The sequence below is a fragment of the Bidens hawaiensis genome, unplaced genomic scaffold, assembly GCF_021521415.1.
Source record: "Bidens hawaiensis isolate Kalapana, Puna unplaced genomic scaffold, B.hawaiensis_p1.1 tig00024002_1, whole genome shotgun sequence".
Lineage (NCBI taxonomy): Eukaryota > Viridiplantae > Streptophyta > Magnoliopsida > Asterales > Asteraceae > Bidens > Bidens hawaiensis.
The window spans coordinates 23,588-36,194 of NW_027493778.1; positions in this window are offsets into that span (position 1 = coordinate 23,588).

The window sequence follows — 12,607 nt, forward strand, 5'->3', positions numbered from 1 at the left end:
TCTACAACTCCGCCTACCTCCTAAGTTCGCTTACCTTAAGCGAAGTTAATCATCAGCGAAGTTCTTCAGCGAAGTTAATCAGCGGCGAAGTTAAGGCTTAAGCGAAGTTATCCGTAACTTCGCCTACAGTACTTTTCAGAAAATTTTTGATTTTTTTCGGGTTTCTTACTTTTCAGGAAAGATGTCGTCGATTAACATCTCTGAGTTAGTAAAGATGGAAGTTGAAGCCGGGTCAGCTACTAAGGCCCCAAGATTGCTGAAGGGAACCGATTTCGTTGCATGGAAGGATCGGTTCATACAATACGTCAAATACCAGGATGCGAAGATGTGGGTATGCATCCAGGATGGTTATATTCCACCAGTTATGGAGTATGAAGGTCGTGATCAAATCAAAAAGTATAGCAAAATGGAAGAAGAAGAGAAAAAGATGTATGAGGCCGAGAGCAAGGCTCATGCTCCTATTACTATGGCTCTTCCACAAGAGATCCTTCATACGTTTAGAAAGTATACGTCAGCAAGAGAGCTTTGGGAAGCTCTTGAGAACAGATTTGAAGGGAATGTAGGAATCCGAGCTTCAAAGATAAAATTGCTCAAAACCAGTTCTCAGTCTTCAAGTATTTGAAGAATGAATCTTTAGATGATATTATCACTCGATATTACCATCTGATGACTGAATTGAGCAACTATTCAATTTCCTACCGAGAAGAAGAAATAGTTGAGAAGCTTCTAGATGCTCTCCCACCAAAATGGGAGAAGTACACTGTGCTGTGAGGGAAGACAAAGACTTTCCCACATATGATCTAGAAACGGCAGTCAACAAGCTCAGAACCTTTGAGCTTAACATGGTTAGAAAGGAGACACCTACGGATCAGGTTCAAGATCCAGGTATGTATGGAGCTAAAGTCAACACTAGCTCAGGATCGAAGACTGAATCTGCTGCCTACTACTCGAAGGGAGAGTCGAGCGCCAACTCATCACATGAGGGGCATGTGTCAGTCAACACAAATGGTGATGTTTGCTATGTAGCAGGTGGATCGAGTGGTTCTCAACCCCAGGTAAGCAAGAGTAGTTGCTCTCCAAGTATTCCCAGCCACAACTACTCCAAGATGCCTATGAGTGTCAAGTCTGCTGAAGAGCAGTTTGGTCTCTATGCTTCTTTTATTGCTTCCTATGAGAACTACATTCAAGGGAAGATTGTTGATCCAGCTATGTTGGATGAAGACTATGACCAGATTGATGCTAATGATATGGAAGAAATGGATCTACAATGGCAGATGGCCATGATCGTGAGAAGAGTGAAAAGGTTTATGAATAAGACCGGAAGTAAGTTTGTCGGTGGAAGGCCAGGGTTCGACAAGACGAAGGTAAGATGCTACAATTGTCAGCAAAACGGTCACTTTGCAAAGGAATGCAGGAATGAGCGTGTAGAACGAAGTCAGGGCAGGTCTACACAGCAAAGTGGGGGTTCTAAAGATTATAGTGCCATGATGTCCAGAGAAGCTGGTGAATACAACTGGAACCTGCAGTCTAAAGAAACTTTTGAGCAGGCAAATTTGGCGAAGGTTGAAACTGAAGAAAGTGAGAAGGTTACCGGAGAAGAAAAAGCTTTCATGGCAGATGTTAAAAACCAGCTCTCCGAGGTATGTTCTAAACCAACATGTTCTAAATGTGAAAACTTGTCTGAGCAATTAGCAACTATAACCGATCAGTATGTTAGGTTGGATGCCGAATTTAAAACCCTAAAAGAAGATCATCATTTTACAAAAGCAAGAGAAAATAGCTATAAAGTCAAAATAAAAGCTTGTGAAAAAGATGTTAAAAGTCTAAAAACAAAATTGCTGAAAAAATTGAAGTGATTGATTTAAGCTATGAAGTTTTGGAAGAAAAAACCAAACTAATTGCTGATAGAGAAAAACAGATTGCTGATCACCAGGTAAAAGTGGTGGAACTGAATAGAAAACTAGAGCAGTTCAGAAATTCCTCTGCTATTCTTGATCACCTTGTTAGTGATCAAGGTTCCTCTGTTAAGAGAGGAGGAATTGGTTATCATGAGGTTCCACCACCGTATAATCACAATTACACTTTTAACCCTAGTGTTCAGAAATCTGTTGACTTTGAGGTTGCTCAGACAGTACCAGTTAAAGTAACTTGTAAAGAACCAAATGTTAGTGGAGGCGAAACAAGTTCGCCTGTTTCAAGTGTTAAAATTTCTGATCCAAGTCCAGTCTCATCGGATTCGGATAAGTCATCCGAGTCTGGTAAGGCAAAAGAGGAGGTGGTATTACCCAATGGTGGAGAGAAAGATAAGACGAATAAAAAGAGTACTCCACTAAACCCGTACGTCCCACCATATGTGAGACGAACGAGCGGTAATAAAGCCTCGACATCTAAAACACCGGTTGATAAAAAGGTTGAGCATAGGTGTTGTTTTAGGTGTAATCAATTAGGGCACCTAGTTGCAGATTGCCCTCTGAAGCAGCGATTCAGAGGTGTAAGGCCTACTAAAACTGAGAATAAGCCTAATAGTAATTATCATGCTGCTAAAAATGAAAACCATTCAAAATTCAAAAATGTGATTAATTCAGGTTTTCATAGAAACAAATCTCAGTTTTACACTGCTAATAACCAAACCACAAGCTATAATTCTTTCAATTCACAAAGGTTTGGAAGGCCTCACAATCAATCTTCAAGGAGATATCCTAATAGGACTTACAGGAATTATCCAGAGACTAACTTTGGAAAGCCAAAGTTTGGGATGTATAGATCCAAGACCAATTGGTCTTGGGTCCCTAAATTCTAATCTTTTGCTTTATTGTGCAGGAACAGTTGAACAGGGCTGCCAACAATCTTTGGGTTGTGGATAGCGGCTGTTCCCGGCACATGACGGGTAACAAATACTTGTTACACGATTTGAAACCTGTTCAAGGAGGGAGAGTGAGCTTTGCCGGTGAAAGTTGAGGCAAGATTACAGGAATGGGAACGGTGTCGAACGGAAAGATGACATTGGAGAAAGTTAACTTTGTAGAAGAATTGAAGCACAATCTGTTGAGTGTGTCGCAGATTTGTGATAAGGAGTACACCGTACACTTCACAAAGAATGAAGCAATTGTGTTACATCCTGGTTTTCAGATACCAGAGGAGTGGATTGTGATGAAGGCTCCACGTGATAGGAATACGTACATTATGGATATGAGGTCGACTGAAATGGCCACGGAAGAATCATGCCTTATGACAAAAGCAAGCGAATCGGAGTCCGAATTGTGGCATAGGAGAATGGGGCACATTCATCTTCGGAAGATGAACCACATTGTCAAGAATGGGCTTGTGCTGGGCGTTCCCTTGAAAAGTTTCAATTTTGAAGACAAATGTCTACCGTGCAAGAAGGGAAAGCAGCACAAGAAATCCCATCACACCAAGAAGGTCAATTCAATTGCCAGTACCCCAGAATTGCTTCACATGGATCTCTTCGGTCCCGTGAATGCAAAAAGTCTAGGAGGTACTTCATACTGCTTGGTGATCACTGATGACTACTCACGATATTCGTGGATATATTTCCTGAAATCAAAAGATGAAACGGCTCAGATGGTGAAGAATTTGATTACCAAAGTTGAGAACGTTATGGATAAAAGGGTTAAGTTCATCAGAAGTGACAATGGAACGGAGTTCAAGAATTTTGAAATGGAGATCTTCTGCCTTCAGAAAGGGATTGAACACCAATACAGCGCTCCATATACACCGCAACAGAATGGAGTGGCTGAAAGGAAGAACAGAACATTAATTGAAGGAGCCAGAACTATGCTGGCTGATTCAAAGCTTCCTGTGGTGTTCTGGGCTGAAGCTGTTGCTACAGCCTGCTATATCCTCAATAGAGTCTTGACGGTTAAACGACTTAATAAAACGTGCTATGAGCTTATGCATGGGAGGAAGCCCAACTTGAGTGGTCTTGAACCATTCGGGTCCCCTTGTTCGATTTTAAAGACAAATTCTAAATTTGGTGAAGTAGCCGATGAAGGAATCTTAGTCGGTTATGTTGTTGTGACACCCAACAGACGTGTCTTTAATACATCGACCAGCAAGGTTGAGGTGGTGTGTAACACCGATATCACAAGTTACCAACCGCCAAAACCAAGCAACGGACCTGCTGAGTTTTTCGACTATGTTAAACTTTTTAAGTATTTTAACATACCGTATTTGGATATTGCTGAAGAAGAAGAGAGAGTTGCTACGAAGATGATCCTTGATGAGGAAGAAAATCTATTGCAAAGACAGCTGATCGATAAATGTCAACCTTCCTCATCAAATGCTATCGATACCCCTGCTGCCTCGACTGAAGAAGAATTTTTCAATCCGTTTCACTCTCAGCAAGAAACAATCATTGACGAGCTCTCTTCTAACTTGGAAGACAATTTGCATGTCGGTTCTGTTCCGACCACGAGAATTCATAAAGATCACCCTTTGGAGAATGTGATTGGTGATGTGTCCTCCGGTGTACAAACAAGACGTATCTTGAATGAGCACACCTGTGTTTACACAAGCATTAAAGAGACAGACATAATCAACGAATGCTTGTACACCTGCTTTATCAGCCAGATTGAACCGAAGAATTATCAAATGGCTCTCAAGGACAGCTCGTGGATCGAAGCCATGCAAGAAGAGTTGGCTCAGTTCAAGAAAATGGAAGTTTGGACTTTGGTTGAAAAACCAAAGAATGTGCATGCGATAGGCACAAAATGGGTGTTTAAGTGCAAGAGAGATGAGAAAGGGATTATTATAAGAAACAAGGCGAGGCTAGTCGTTAAAGGTTTTAATCTACAAGAGGGGATTGATTATAATGAAGTGTTCGCTCATGTGGCAAGATTGGAAGCCATTAGATTGTTTTTGGCATTTGCTGCTTATAAAAAGATGAAGGTTTTTCAGTTGGACGTAAAGAGTGCATTCCTAAATGGGAAAGTTGATGAGGTTGTGTATGTTGAGCAACCTCCGGGTTTTCCTGACCCAGACTTTCCAGACCATGTGTACAAATTAAGCAAGGCATTGTATGGATTACATCAGGCACCTCGTGCCTGGTACTCAACTTTATCAGATTACTTGCTTGAAAATGGGTTTGAAAGAGGGAAGATTGATAGCACGTTGTTCTTCAAGAGAAGAGGAAGTGACTTCCTGCTGGTGCAAGTCTACGTGGATGACATTATCTTTGCTGCATCAAAAGTCTCCATGTGTCAGGAGTTTGAGGCCGTCATGAAGAAAAGGTTTGAAATGAGTGCTATGGGTGAACTAACTTTCTTTTTAGGATTGCAGGTTGATCAGAAGAAGGATGGGATGTTCATTCATCAGACGAAGTATGTCCATGATGTTCTCAAACGATTCAAAATGGAGGACAGCTCTCCATTTGATACTCCAGTCTGCGTCAATTCCAAATTGGGTGCTGATTCAGACAACGATGCAGATGTGGACCCAACTCAATATCGGGCTATTATAGGTTCTTTAATGTACTTAACTGCTTCTAGGCCTGATATAATGTTTGCTGTTTGTCTTTGTGCACGCTTTCAGGCAAACCCAAAAGAATCTCATTTGAAGGGTGCGAAGAGGATACTGCGGTATCTCAAGGGCAAGCCGAAGCTGGGGTTGTGGTACCCGAGAGGAGGAGACTTGGAGCTAGTCGCTTACACAGATTCTGATTATGGAGGGTGCAATCAGAGTCGGAAATCAACAACAGGTGGATGTCAGTTTCTTGGTGGCAGATTGGTGTCGTGGCAATGCAAGAAGCAGACTTCAGTCGCAATTTCAACCTGTGAAGCAGAATACATGGCAGCATCCAACTGCTGCTCCCAGGTTCTTTGGATTCAACAACAGTTGCGCGACTATGGTCTGAATTTCTTACTTACTCCTATTTGCATTGATAACACAGCTGCTATCTCAGTAACTAACAATCCCGTGAAGCACAGTAAAACTAAACATATTGACATACGTCATCATTTTATACGGGATTGTGCTGAGAAGAAACTGATTGTGCTTGAAAAGGTGGATACGCTTGATAATTTCGCTGATTTATATACTAAAGCGTTTGACAAATCAAGATTTCAAAACCTTTTTGAGTTGAATGGGATGATCAATCCCGAGTAACTATGCTTTTTATGTTTATTAAAAAAAAAAAAAAACACGTCACTATCGCTTAGAATTATGTCGGTTGCCTCAGTTTGAAGGACATGTCTTAGGACATGTTTGGTCCTCATTTCTACTTGTAGAATATGAGGATAGCCATTAACCAGATGACTGAAAGTGACCGGGGCGGTTTATGATGTGTTTTCATTCTTTCGCTTAAAATTAGTCGATCATACTTAGTTAGAAGGACACATACTAGTATGTGGTCGGTCCAGCTGATCCATTGGATCTTCGGGATAGCCGTTGACCTGAAGACTTGACTTGATCGGGGCGTTTGAAGTCATAAATTTGTTGAGGGAAATGAAATTATTTTTCTAGTCTACTACTTCATAAGAAGTTAGTTTGCTATGTTTAACAGAAAATTGATCCAACCTTGGAAAATGATAGATATACTGATTCTGTGTGCTTAACTAGTGAAGTTATTAGGCTTAAAAGGCTTTAGGACAGTCATTGTATGTCATGGTAGCTTTTTATGGTGCGTAAAAGTAGATGCGATACAAACAAAATCTACTCGATTTTACGTGGAAACTCCTTAAGAGTTATGCATGTCTTCATATATATCTTTCCGAATGATAGGCAGAAAAGCGATTACCCAGTCATACACGAGCCCATAAATGTTCTGATTCCCGTAAAGATAGTGTGTGAAGAAACTGCAGTGATCCAGATTCGGGACTTGCAGTTGATTACTACTCTGAAGTCTATGCAAATGTTTATTAAAATATATATATATATATATATATATATATATATATATATATATATATATGAGTTATTGAAACACTCTAAGAGCTGAAAATGTTAAGACTTCTCAATCATGGAGTAAGAAAGAGAACGGGAAGCAGATGAAGAGTACTTACAAACTTAATCAGACACTACGGGTCGAAGTCAATTCGGGGTGACTTGGGGAAAGCCAAATACGTTGAGCCCCCGGTTATGTGAGCAACTGTCAACAATCAAGAGGTTCAGTTCTCATCTGAACAAATACGGGTGACTTTACGGTTCGGTGAGGAGACTAGGGATGACCCTACAGAGTTTGTGGCTCCGTTCCGTGATGGAGCGTTTCTCCGAATGGGCTATTCTGGTCCATTAGGTGATACTCAGAGGAGGAAGGGTTTCCTACTCGATCAGTGGCGCTTCCTCATGCACGTAATGATTGTCTGCATGTCTGGGAGGAAGGCGGGCACTAATGGTATGGGTGCGACCATGCAGTCCGCAATGACTGCTCTGACTTATAACAAACGTTATAGCTTCAGTCAGATGGTCTTTTATGAGATCGATAGGCAGAGGAGAGCGATGGCTCGTGAGCGGTTCATTATGTATCCAAGATTCATTCAGATGATCTTGAATCAGGTTGCTCCCACGTTGCCTCAAAGACGTCCAATACGATACGTGGAGAGTGTGTGCAAACGGATCTTTGCTCAATGCCGGACTTCGAGTGCGAGAAGCAAGCCTGAGCTGCGTCCGAGGCATACTCCACTGTTTGGGTATTTAATCAACCCGGAGTATGTTCCTGCTACTGGGGATGAGTTCAGAGACCCTCAACCACGACAGGCAGGAGCAACTCGAGATGTACCTGCTGTGCCTGTTGTATCGGCTGAGGAGGAAGTGGACCTTGATGCAGAATTCGGAGGTCAAGGATTCTTCGATATGGATCGGGTGGATCCAGAGGAGAACGTTCAGATCCCAGTTGAACGTGTCTCGACTGTGCGTGTTACTAGAGCAGCTACGACGGTGGCTGACTCAGATCTTGATGATGTTATGGATGAGGCGAGAAGGATGTTGGTGACTCGAGAGAGGACGTTAGGGAAGAGAAAGAGGACAGTTGATGATAGTGAGTCAGAAGAAGAAGAAGAAGATATTCACAAACTGATCAGACGTTCAAGACGGGAAAGGACAGGTGCAGGTATGGGAGCTGGAGAGACTTCAAGAGTTGTACGTTTCGCTCCGCCCGCACTGTCAGGTATGTCGATTGTTCCTACATCTGTACAGGTTACAAGTTTAAGCGCCGCGGATGTTCCCGTGGTGGCTACATCAGCTTTCGGCATCCCATCCATCACACTACAGATGACGACTCCAGAGATTGTATCGTTGCCGCCTCCAACGCTTACTTCGTCGGAGGTTGTTGCACGATTTATTGAGTCTACAGTCGTTGCAACTGCAGGGTTGTCGGTCACGTTACCACCTGCGGTTACGTCCACAACTGCTTCTGATGTCCCGGTTTCATTCGAAATCCCTGCTGAGTATACTCAAGACACATCTCACATGAGGTTTGATTTCGATGCAACCCTCTCAGACTCGGAGAGAATAGCTGCACTTGAGCGGGTCGTGGCAGAACAATCAAGGGTGAATCTTGTCCAGACCAAGGCTATTCAGCGCCTTGTAGCAGAGAATCAACTACAGTCGTCCCTCCTGGTTGAACATGGGAGAATTATAGATGCTATGAAGGAGTTCTTGGCATCTCAGGGGGAGATAAGCTGTAAAGGCGACGAGTTAAGGACAAAGAAGAGAAATGATAGAGACGATGATCCCAACGCATCGAAAGGTGCAGGTGGTGAGTTGCCAAGAACTACTCAAGCTCTTGGGACTTCCACAGCTCAGGGGGAGTCTGCAGGTGCAGTTGGTGGTGATGAGGTGGTGATGGTTGATGATGAAGATGATGTGATTGATGCTTTGAAAGAATTAGATGATGATATGTTTAGTGATGATGTGTTGTTTGATGATGATGTGCTGCCAATTGAGGAGATTGAGAAGATTGGCGCACAGATTGTGATTGAAGAAGATGTTGAAGAGGGTGAGATAATTGAGGAAAATGTTGAACACGAGATCCCAGATGTTGAGAAAGCCGATATGGGTAATGAGATGGCAAATGATGAGACTGAATGGGAGGAGCAGCCTAGGTGGAAGGAAGGCTATGCTCATTGGTTTATCAAAACTAAGAAGCCTGCTGTTCCAACCATGTTCAAGAAAAGTTATAATATCAAAGGCTACGCTGAGTTCGAAGAATCAGTTGTTAGTGTTAGTTTGCTCGATTGTGTGGTTTAAGTCACATTTGCTCGATTGTGTGGATCTCGTATCGAACAGTCGATTGTGTGGTTCAAGTCACATTCGCACAAATCACTTGAAACATGTAAGTCCCCCCGGGGCGTCGCTGATCGATACGAGATCCGCACGAGGTCTAGGAGTGCGGAATCCTCCTAGACTCGTTTATTGGTGTAAAGATGAAGAACACAAACACGTACACGAACAAATACAAGAACGGGATAATCAAATCTGCAGATTCTTTATAATAATAATTAAACAAACACGTTACATACCGTAACATAAACAGAAACACGTCCGACCCGAGGTGAGCTCTACCTCGGGTCGTCCCTAACGACACTCTCTCTCTGTTTGTTCTCTCTCGACACTCAAACTGTAACACACAACTCTCTGAATTACTGGATTCTTAAAACTAAACAAGACACGCGCATATATATATAAACTTCAGTAGGCGTCAGTAGGCGAAGTTGTTCATAACTTCGCCTATGGCGAAGTTGTGATAACTTCGCCTAAGGTGAAGTTGTCCTAACTTCGCCGTTGGCGAAGTTGTTCTAACTTCGCCTAAGGCGAAGTTGTTCTAACTTCACCTATGGTGTCTCCGCTGGTCTGAATTGCATAGCGACGGTCACAAAATGCACCAACAGTCTCCCCTTTGACCGTTGCTCTCAATTCTAACAAACACGAAAGATCATCTGTTACAAAACATGCACCAAATTGACTCCCTCTTAACTGATGATCTTCTGTTTGCTCTTCAACCGGCCGTGTCTGAAACTGTCTTGTAGCTTCACAAATCTACCAATCACCCAGCGTCTTCCATATCAGATCTCCCCTTCAGTGTAAGCTTCTCCGACTATAACGATTGAGGTCTTTGAAATGCATGCATCCTCGTGCCAATAGATCATCTCAACCAATCACGTGAGTCCATCTGACTTCACCAACACGTGAAGTTGGGCTTCCTCCACAACTTCACCAACTCGTCGGCATACGATAAGGTTTAATCTTCAACTACTCAACATCAAGTGATCAATTTCATCACAAAACCACCTTGACAGAATCTAACACATGACCATTAATTAATCCGAAGCATCTTCAATCACCAGGGATAACGATCAAGAACATAAACACTTTAGTTCCCGATTAAATCCAACTTGTTCCAGAATTTTCACTCTAATAAATAGCATCACGTTTCAGGATCCAATTCTCGAACGCCTTGAAAATAACATAAATAATATGCTCTGACCGCAATCCAGTAATGACAAAAACCTTAAGTTCAATTTGACTTTCTTCAGTTGGTCAACCTCGAACAACAACAATTTCATTGCCCACAAACACCCAAATATGTGTCAATATCCAGTTTCAATCAATATCCCATTCACAAACTCAACTCCATATCCAGAGTTGACACGTATTTGTTCACACGTAAGACCCAGAGATAACAAGTTTCACTCGTTGACGGAACAACATCTTCGGTCTCACAATAATCGTGTACACCGGGCCATACAGACGAAAACACAAAAATACTCTTTTTTTTTTTTTTTTCGTTAACTTCGCCTAAAGTTAACTTCGCCTAAAAGTCAACTTCGCCTAAAAGTCAACTTCGCCCCTCAATAACTTCGCCTGGCCATAACTTCGCTTGGCTGCTAACTTCGCCTGTCCATAACTTCGCCAGACCTTATATCTTCGCTGAAACCCTACGAACAGTGACGGCAACTTCGCCTGATGAACAATAACTTCGCCTGCGGCGCTGTTCGGCCAGAAACGCACAGAAACGTGCCAGAAACACCAAAACGCAGATCTCGAACCATAGCATAAGAGCCTAAGGCTCTGATACCACATGTAAGTCCCCCCGGGGCGTCGCTGATCGATACGAGATCCGCACGAGGTCTAGGAGTGCGGAATCCTCCTAGACTCGTTTATTGGTGTAAAGATGAAGAACACAAACACGTACACGAACAAATACACGAACAAATACAAGAACGGGATAATCAAATCTGCAGATTCTTTATAATAATAATTAAACAAACACGTTACATACCGTAACATAAACAGAAACACGTCCGACCCGAGGTGAGCTCTACCTTGGGTCGTCCCTAACGACACTCTCTCTCTGTTTGTTCTCTCTCGACACTCAAACTGTAACACACAACTCTCTGAATTACTGGATTCTTAAAACTAAACAAGACACACGCATATATATATAAACTTCAGTAGGCGTCAGTAGACGAAGTTGTTCATAACTTCGTCTATGGCGAAGTTGTGATAACTTCGCCTAAGGTGAAGTTGTCCTAACTTCGCCGTTGGCGAAGTTGTTCTAACTTCGCCTAAGGCGAAGTTGTTCTAACTTCACCTATGGCGTCTCCGCTGGTCTGAATTGCATAGCGACGGTCACAAAATGCACCAACATAGATTGACTTGGGATAGCTCGAATAACGTGAGCTTGAACAGTTTGCAAGAAGGTTGTTTGGAAGAAATATGTCGGATAAACTTGAGTTTGTGGTTTGGGCTAAGTAAGGGTGACCTTGATTGATGGGAGGAGCTTGAGGGACATGAGGTTGATGGGTTTGAGCATGGTAAGCATGGGTCAAGTAATATGATGTAGTCGTAGTTTGGGCTTGATGGGCTTGGGTAAGTTGAGGGCACGCATTATAGAGGTGATTTGGGTTTCCACAATGGTAGCAAACACGGGTATTAGGAACACCGGTTGAGCAAGAGGGGTAGGTTGTTGCGGGACAGCTTGTGCAGTAGGCGGGACACAGTAGGTGTTAGCAAGATGGCCATAACATTTACATTGGATGCAGCGACGGCATAGGGATTTAACCGAATAATGACGATTACAAATGGAGCATGACGGAAAAGGAACGAGGTAAGGTTTCTTGTTTGAGGAGACTGGCGGGCGGGTAGGATTTGTTGCAGCAAGGTTCTTACGTTTCATTTTGTGATGATAAGTGGAGGTAGATGGCTCGTAGTCACCATCAGAGGAATTAGTGGGAAAAGTTGGATCGGTTGCATGGAGGTTCCGAATTTGGGTTACTATTCTGGGGATCGCAGCAGTTAACTCTTTGGCGATACAGGCAGCCATACGGTGGTCACGAGAATCAGACGATTGATGTAGAGGATGGCGTTGGTATCTTGAATGACCGTATTGATTTAAGCACCTCTTATCACCCGCAAACCGATGGTCAATCCGAAAGAACGATCCAAACTCTCGAAGATATGCTCCGCTCTTGCATACTAGACTTTGGTGGAAATTGGGATACTCACTTACCACTTGTAGAGTTTTCCTATAATAATAGTTTTCACACTAGTATTGGCATGGCACCTTTTGAAGCTCTCTATGGCCGAAAATGTCGTTCCCCGATTTGTTGGAACGAGGTTGGTGAATCGCAAATCACCGGTCCTGAGCTTG